Below are 9,000 nucleotides of genomic sequence, written 5' to 3'. Positions count from 1 at the left end.
GACGGAAGACTTAGCAAGCAGAAGACGCTAAGTAATAAGAACTATTACTTAGTTGATATATCAGGCCAAAAGCCAGGAAGGAATTTCCTTTGCTGCCATCATAACATGGGTGTAACCTTTTGCTGACTGAAAACATCACATCTCCATTGGTGATAAAAAATATGTAGCAAAAAAGTGAGACTGCATGATGCCCTAGGGTCATGAGTGAGAGTGAAGTCCCAGAGAACGGGGGTTCCCAGGCTTTGCAGGAAGCTTCTGCAAAGAAGACCAGAGGGATGGGAAGGTGATGCACTGACCCCCAGGGCCCTGAGCTGGGTGAGCACTCTCCCTTGAAATACCAGGGCTGGACTATAGGCTCCCAGCCCCTGGCACTGGCAGTCTCCATTGTAACTTGAGGGGAAGGTGCCAGCATGCCCCCCAGCCTCCTTCCCTCTTCTGCTTTGCCACTGCACATCTTTCACCCACCCTCCGGGACTGCTCGTGGCCCTTGGCATTCACTGGCAAACCAGGAGTTACCTGGTGGTTAACCTCTCACTGCTACAGTGAGATATAAGGTTGGACAGACTCTGAAATGTGTCACACCTTGGCCTGGAGCCATGAGTAATAATCCAAAAAGAGGCTATCACTGGTGTCCTGGTTTTCAGCCAGGACAGAGTTAATTTTATGGCAGCAGCTGTGAAGGGGAGGAGGCTGGAGCCATATGGACATGTCTAGGTTGTTATTTTATACCACCATTCCATTTATTGCTGTAAAGGCTGTAAATACTTCTACAGCCTGGGTATTCATGTATATGTGTATAGATATACAGGTGTATGTATAGATATACACAGAGGTGTATCCAAAAACCAATGTGTGGATATATAAATTCATTTATAGTCTCTATAATAATTTACCAATGTATGTAATTAATGCAGCAACACTCACATTAACAGAGGAGTATTAGGATATTAATATGTTGTTTATAATTAAACAATGTGCAACATATACATAAGGCTTATGTGTAGCATATAATACAATACTTTACATTGTTGTAGTATAGCACAATAGGAATACAGCATGATTGAGATACATCAGATATATATAATCTGGTACTGAGCAGTACAGCAGACTGAATAAGGAAAGATCTCTTTTTTGCAAAGCTATTTTGGACAATCTCAGCAAGTCTTTCTGATGGAAAAATCTTTGTGTGACACTTTATAATTTGATGCTAGGAAATTAATTCAGGTGATCATGATGCTGTTCTAACATCATGACAGATGTAAGTTACAATTCAAGGAGCAATTTCTAAACATAATAAGCACTTGACAGCTGTGCAGGCTCATCCTCTCAAACTAGTCAAAGTGCCTACACATCCAGATATGAGAGGAAAATGGCAACTCAAAACTGACATTCAGCAAAAGACAAGAATAGGCTCTGTAAGGAGCTGAAATTACATTTATCCCATGCTTCTCAGTATTTTTGATGGACATGACAGAGAACTATGCTGATGATGTATTGGTCCTATGGTTATCAGTTTGTCTCATGAAAAAAAAAAAAAGTAAGCTGATTTACATAAAAGATAAAGGAGCTGATAGGAACTGATGGTCAGACTTAAATCCGCTTCAACAGAAACAGAACCGGGCACTGAAAGAATAACAAATTCTGTGCAGTTTGCAAGCAATTTACTTCTGAAGTTAAAGCACTTGCATCAACAAAACAAAGTGAAGTAGATAGTTAAGGAGTGTCAGGATTTGGCAGCTGGTAAGGGAATGACCAGAAAATCAGCGCGGACGAATCTCCACATTGATGCCCTAAGTTTTAGCTTTCATATTTTTCAGATTCTTTACTGCTCTGAACTTCATATAAAGTGTTAGCAAGTTCTCTTCACAGTTTAGTTAGACAAAGCAATCCTTTTCCAGTCTGAGAACCAAGGACACCGTTACAGCTTCAGGCCCAAAAAAGTGTAAGCAACAGCAAACTGAGGAGAGAAAACTGGGAGGATGGGACTTCATTACCTGAAGCTGTAATTGGACAATTAACTCCAATATGTAAATGGACTAAAACTCATAAAAGTGTGAAAATTTGTAACCCAGTGTCCCTCTTGGGTGTAGCCTTGCCCAGGCTCTTGTAGCACCCAAGGTTATCCTTTGAATGCCTTTTAATAAATACCTACTTTATTCCTTTGACTCTGTCTAGCCTCTCTTCTAGGTAGCCTCTCAAGGCATCAACATTACCTTCACAAAACCTTTTTTTCTACTTGTATGATGTCAAGGCAAAGGTTATTATTTGCAATAAAATAAGAAGCAAACAAATTAATACGATTGATTTTATGGTTGCTATTTTGTGGTGACACAGCACCTATGTGGACTTCAAATTTTTTCTATTGAACCATCCTGCCTGAAAACTCCAGGAAATATATGAATGTAGGCATGAATTATTCAATGTTTCCAGTTATGTAGCTGAAGCCATCAACTCTTGTGATGTGTACTTAAAATGTCACATGTAATGGTGAGGTTTACAAAAATCAGGCCTGGGCAAAAAGTCTGCAGAAATGGTGAATACTTCCACAAAACAGCAGATTGCAATGTATTTACTACACACAGAACAGAATCCTTTCTGATTCTCAGAGCCTACACAAATAGCTCAATACCTATGAAGCAAAACACATCTCATTTATCTTCATGCAATCCCCATCATGATTTGCAATAATATGGATATTGATATAGAGTTATAATCAAATACTATTTTTACTCCCTTTTATGTAGCACTGCTGAAAAAAAGGTCAGAGGAATCATACTGCAGTAGGTTCTTTTTCTCTAATACTAAACCTATTACAGAAGATTCAAACAGAGCACTAGATTTTGTAGCCTTAAAATTTTGTCACATATGTATATTAAAAAAATTTCTTATCTGTACATGTCCAAAACAGATAAAAATCTATGCTTGGTTTTTGGAAAATCCATTGCTCCAGAAGCAAAATGCAGCCTACGAATACATCTTCCCTTTTCAGTGTACCTGTTAAGGTGGTCCCAAGATAATACAGCCCATGCCCATTCATAGAAGATGAAATAATGCAGTACATGATCGCAGCATGTTGCAGAAGATACATATATAAATAAAAATATAAAAATACATGCTCAAAAGCTTGTAAACAGAAAGACTCAGACCTTGTGCCTTCATTTCAGAGTATTGGAATTTAACATGAATCTGTACAGCAAGATACTGTGTTAGGTCTCCAGCATCTGAAATTGTGTCTCATCCTCTTCCTGTCAGACCTCTACCTGCTTTGTGAGAAGAGGTGAGCATCGCCTGGAAAACTTGTCCTGTTTTTCCAGTTTTTGGTGCTGAACGTATTTGTTTCTCTGATGCTTAGGAAACACACACTCTGACTGAACTTCCTTTCTTATAAAAGACCTCAGTGTACAAGTTATCCTTTCCTTCCTGTTGCAAAATATTTTGACTTGTGATGATTAGGGTTGCTCAGAGAAAGCAACAAAATACTCGCCAACATTATATCTTTCTTCCTTCACCTCCCTTTTCTACCCTTTAAGAAAAGAAGTTTACCTTTCTTTTGCTGTTGATGTTGAAAACTTGGAAATCTGGCAATATTTCCAAGTTATGCTGAAAACTCAAGATACTGTCAATCCCTTTTTAATCTTTAGAAATGATCTTGTACACTAAATACTACCTTGAAGTTTATATGCTATATGGATGATTCACTACCTGTCCTGGTCTTCTCAATTTCAGATGAAGCTTGACCTACGAAAGACATAAATCCTCCCTTCCGAAAAGGATATGAATCCTCCCTTCTCCTGCTATTTGCACAGCTGTGACCTGCAGAGTCTTTTGAACAGAAGATCCCTGTCTCCAAGGGAATGGTGTTGACTACAGCAGCCTGCCAGAGTTCACTGATTTCCTGGGTGCCCCTACTGATCTTCCAGGGGTAGCCCAACTTGGTGTGTAAGCATTTGGAGACAGTGTGTGACCTTCTGAAGTACAGAAATGTAGTCACTCCTGAGGGACTGAATTTCCATCATTTCACCATATTCCAGAAAGGTCAGACATCCTTGTTTACCTAGTTTGACTTTTCAGTGCCCACAAGGGTGACAGGCAGTTTGGGACTCTCTCAAGTAATTTGTGACATTTTAAGTGCTCTGTGGTACCTGATATGTCACAGCTCATATTTTGAGTAGGCTCATGTTATTCTGAAACAAGAGGTGGATACCAGGTAGAACAACTTGGTACCAACCTGTATTTTAGATGTTGAGGTTCCTCTCAGTCACAAAGACTTCTTTTCTTTTTCAGAATAGAGTAGTTTTTATTAATCTTCTTTCTTTGATGAGCTGATAACTTTTTACCTCTGCACCATGCTTCTGTCATGGCACTTGGTCACTTGCGTTTAGTTCCAAGTTTTGTTGTTCAGCCCTCTCTAAATGAGGACCACAGACACTTTGGGACCTCTGCCATGTAGGTCCAGACTTCATATTTTCCTCTAACTGTTTTATTTTACATCTTTGCCTGTAAAACAATAGCTGTATCCCAGCAGCCTCATCTATCTCACCCAGCATAGCTTCCCAGACCTATCCATGAGGAGATTGTCAAAATATCACACAATGCTTGTCACTTTTCCATCTTAAATGATGACCCTAATTCCATGTCATGGTGTGCCCCAACTAGATGTATGAGTTACTGAATGGACAGATCTCAAGTTTCTGAGCCCTAAAAGAAGGGCTCAGAAAGGACTAATAGCATCCGGTGCCCAACCTCCAACACCTTCTGTGTAAAAGCAAGAGCTCACAGATGTTCCTAATCAGAGCTGTCAGACCAGCACAGTCCCCTTAGAGACCACAGGGTGTTTAAACGTGCAAGAAAGCTGGTTGCTTAGGTGCCTACTTGGATCACATTTAGCTTCTTTCACCTTGATCCTTTCCCTTGAGGGGATGGGCACTGAGTAACCTCATCAATTCTTCTTCAGTCTCTGAAGTGATTTAAGTGATTTAATGTTTTCTATCTAAATGTATTGCATGACTTTGCACATCCAGCTCTGGGCATTAGATCTAGTCTTATATTCAGCACTCTGAAGAATATTGCTTAGCTCCACAGCTCAAGTCTTCTGGCACATTTGTTTTTGCTGGGAATTTAACTCTGTGACTGGCTGTTGTGTTTTTGCCTTTGTTAGGAGTGGTAAACTTGTTTATTTATCTAATACTGAATTCTTGGGCTCCAGCACTGTTCTTGACTTAGTTCTTTGTGAGCCAAAATACACATTACCAGTGGCGGCCGAGGGTTACTCACTGATTGTGTCAGCAGTGGGAGACAGCCTAGTAGGAGAAGGTGAGAATCTGGGTTATTTAGGGTGACTTCCAAACCACTCCTCTGCTTCTCCCACCAGAGGGTCCACATGGGAATGGGCGCACATGCAGAAATACGCTGGCACATGGGACAATATCAGAGTGGGACTACCTGAGGGAAGCTATTTTCCAGCCTTCATTCTGATTCACAGCAGTCTGGGCCAGGGAAAATATGAAGTTGCTTGTAATGAAATATGTGCAACAGTATGCACCTCCTCAGATCTCCTCTGCTGCCCTCATGGCGAGCCCCAGGCAATGCCATCTAGCTGAGAAGAATAAACAAACCATTCAAGACCTTTGTTTGCCCGTGAGTCATGAGGGGGCTACTCACTAGAGTATTAAGAAAGATAAACATATGGCAAAACTCTAAAAACTATTTCTGGAAAACTTTACTGGAGGGAACAGCTAATCCATTGTTCAGAGCCTGCAGAGAATTACAAGGCTGGGGAGAGGAATGGAAGCAGGAAAGTAGCAAAAAAACAAAAAAAAAAAGCCAAGAGATCAAAAATTCAGAATGGTTGTAATTATCACTGCAGGCACAAGGGTTTTGTGGGAAGAGGGGGGTGACTGACACAGGGGACTCACAGGAGGGGTTGGATCTGTATGCAGTCATAACAGGAGGCAGTTGTTATTCGTCTCCTCAGGAAGTAAACAGGGAGTATCATGCATTATTTGATTGTTACTCCAAAGGGAAAGAATATTGGTTAGAAATTATGAAGAATTATTTGATGATTAAAGTTAGCATAAAACCAACAAGTTATTTCTCCAATATGCTTCAGCTGAAAGGCCAAAGGGAATATTAAACCTGAAAGTCCAAGTGTCTCTCTCCTCTTTTTGCCCCTCTGTTTGTTTTTTTTTGTTTGTTTGTTTGTTTGTTTTTTTCTGTTGTTGTTGAAAAGGCATCTCTCCATTCCAGTTTTATTTACTGCTATTTTAGTGCTTATATTTATTACTGTTAATGAAAGCATCACAGATGTATGCAGAAACTTTCATGAGGTGTTGCTAAGGAGAAGCCATGCAGCAACCTCAGCATTTCCTGAGGTGCAGACATGCTTTCTCTCCTCAGGACAGTCCCTGAGAGTCTCTGTGAGGCACCTCTTGTTCCACCTCTGGTGCAACCAAGTCTCTGTGCTTTTCTCTGCAGAATAATGTGCAGCTACAGGAATTTAATAAAGTAATTGCAGGTGTTCAGTGGATAAATATAACTTCTATCTTTGTTTTAATGATATTGGTCAGGCTGTCTGGCATGAAACTTACCCCAGGCACTGTTTGGCATGAAGACCTTAACAACCTATTTCTTCAGACTTAGCTTCAGATAAGTACTCATACACACTGGACAGTAGCTTTTCAGAGCTCTTGATATAGGCAGGCACCTGTGAATTTGATTAGGGTTGAAACCAAAAGATAACACTGAATAAAATTCTGATTACTTCCTCTGAATAAATTTGAATGAGTTGGAGTTCAGGAAGATAAATAGCTTAAGGTATTGGTATAAACGTGGCTTGAGTTTGCATTGAGGATTGGTAAACAACAACATAAAAGATAAATCTGAGTATTTTGAGGAGTGCAGTTCACAGACTGATTTACCAGATTTAGTCCTAACCCCAGCTCCAAACTGCCTGAACACTACTGCTGAGGCACTGACTGACTCCTCATGTGCCCCTTGCTCACAGACACCTACTGCCTCTAACACCATTTTAGGGAAAAAAACCAAACTCATATGCCAAAATAATTGTAATCCACCCAGTGTCCATAGTTGAAGGAAAACCACTCCCTGGGCCTGAGCCTCATATTATTTGTTGTGGCCTTCCCCTGCAGCCTTTTACCTTGTGCAAAGTGCCTGCCATGCCAGGTCCCACTCAGGCTCCAGGACCTCCACCCTCTGGAGCTCTCCTTGGCCTGCACAAGTCACCTTTGATGGTGGCTCTGGCACTAAGCTCTTTGCTGACCTGCACCCCGCCAGCCCTGAGCTGTCCCCTGACCGCACTGCCTGCCATCTCTGGCCATTGCCCTGCCTGGAATCTTCCACACTAGCCTCTGCCTGTGGCAATGCAATCTCAACAGAGCTAATGTTGGGCTGAGTACAGTCACCACCTGCGCTTTTAACTCTGTGAGAGAGATTTGAGAAAAGTCAAGTACAGTCTGTTGTCTCCAAGCTTCTTATTAGCGCAAGACTTCCTAATGGCCTCTCCTCTTGTGCCAAAGAGGGGTTGTTTCCCTGTTCCACCCACAGCACTGATTTGACTCAACCCCAACTGTAACACAGAGCTCCCTAATTTACCAAACATGTACTGTACACTGTACATTGGAGTCATCCTCTATGCCATCCCAAAGTAATCCAGTAGCCAAAACCCTGAACCTAGTCTGGCATGGTTTAGTATTTAGCCCAGCTACTTCACTAGCTATAAACTGACTCTCAGCTCTTTGCTTCCTTCTAGTTCTTACCTAACCTAAGATAGTCATGGGCAGCAGGCATTTACTAAAACAAACCAAAACTATCTTGTGATAACTCCCTACAGTTTAAAAACTGCCTTACATCTAATCTTAGGTTTCATTCAAGTCATAACCAAAGATCTAATGGTTTACCAGTAGGCCACCTGTGGTTTATCTCTTTGCTAGTCTGCCATCACCAAATGAGACACATCATAAACCTTAGCCACATACTGCCACTGCCAGAAAATTTACACAGAGACTGCCTACTGCCTCCAAAACCTAGGCCAAGGTTATTGTTAGACATAACTATATTCCAAATTCTTTGCTCTTTATTGGTCCCAATCTTATCTGCAGCTTCATCTGTTAACTACAGGAAATTAAGTTGCCATCTGGTGATTCCATACTCTGTCTCAACTCAACTTTTTGGCTTGTCAAAGTGTAATGTCACTCCAGCTCTTTGTGGAGAACAAGATTTCACAAGTGTCACTTGATTTGAATTATATTTTGATACAATTGCACAAGAAGGCAGTACACAAAGCTGAACAAAAATTTCTGTTCAAAACAGAATTTAAAGTAGGAATGCTTAAGGAAACTTTGCTACTGTAATAATTTGGTTTTGTTCCTAGTCTGAAATGGAGTAGCCAGAGATTAAATATTTCCTCCCTATCTGCAAGAATGGTCTAGAAATATTTTTGTTTGTTTTCCTAAGGAAAATAGCATATCATAATTTTGACATGGCCTGTCTATTTGACCAAGTTTGGCATCTTTTGAATGCATTCACTAATTTCAACCTGACTTGCCACAAAATTTAAATATTTAAAGTTCTGTGAAATCTGGTTAGATGCAAGCAAGCAGAATGATGTCCTTCCAGGATGAGAAAGAGGCACTGATAAGCCTTAGGAGATTTTGCCTGTCAGCAGTTGTCTGTTCACTCAGAAAAGTGACCAGACAAGAAACCATCCTTTATGTGTGTCTGGATGACCTGTAGTTTCTATGGTCTGAAGTCTGGTATGACTATCATAGATTACGAAAAAAGTGATTGAAGAGTAGCAGGGAAGAATGGTGGAGAGATAACAATGATTACTTAAGTAGTTTGATTTTGCTTGTGTTAAAGCTCACAGTAAGATCTTGGGGAAAAGGGAGAGGAGTTTCAGTGCATGTAAATCAGGACTTTTGAGTAATTGTGATTGCAGAGGCTAGGACTTTTTAGGGAAAAAGTTATTGAGATAATAGTAGG

Source organism: Ammospiza caudacuta, chromosome 3, assembly GCF_027887145.1.
Source record: "Ammospiza caudacuta isolate bAmmCau1 chromosome 3, bAmmCau1.pri, whole genome shotgun sequence".
Lineage (NCBI taxonomy): Eukaryota > Metazoa > Chordata > Aves > Passeriformes > Passerellidae > Ammospiza > Ammospiza caudacuta.
Note: the sequence above shows the minus strand (reverse complement) of the source record.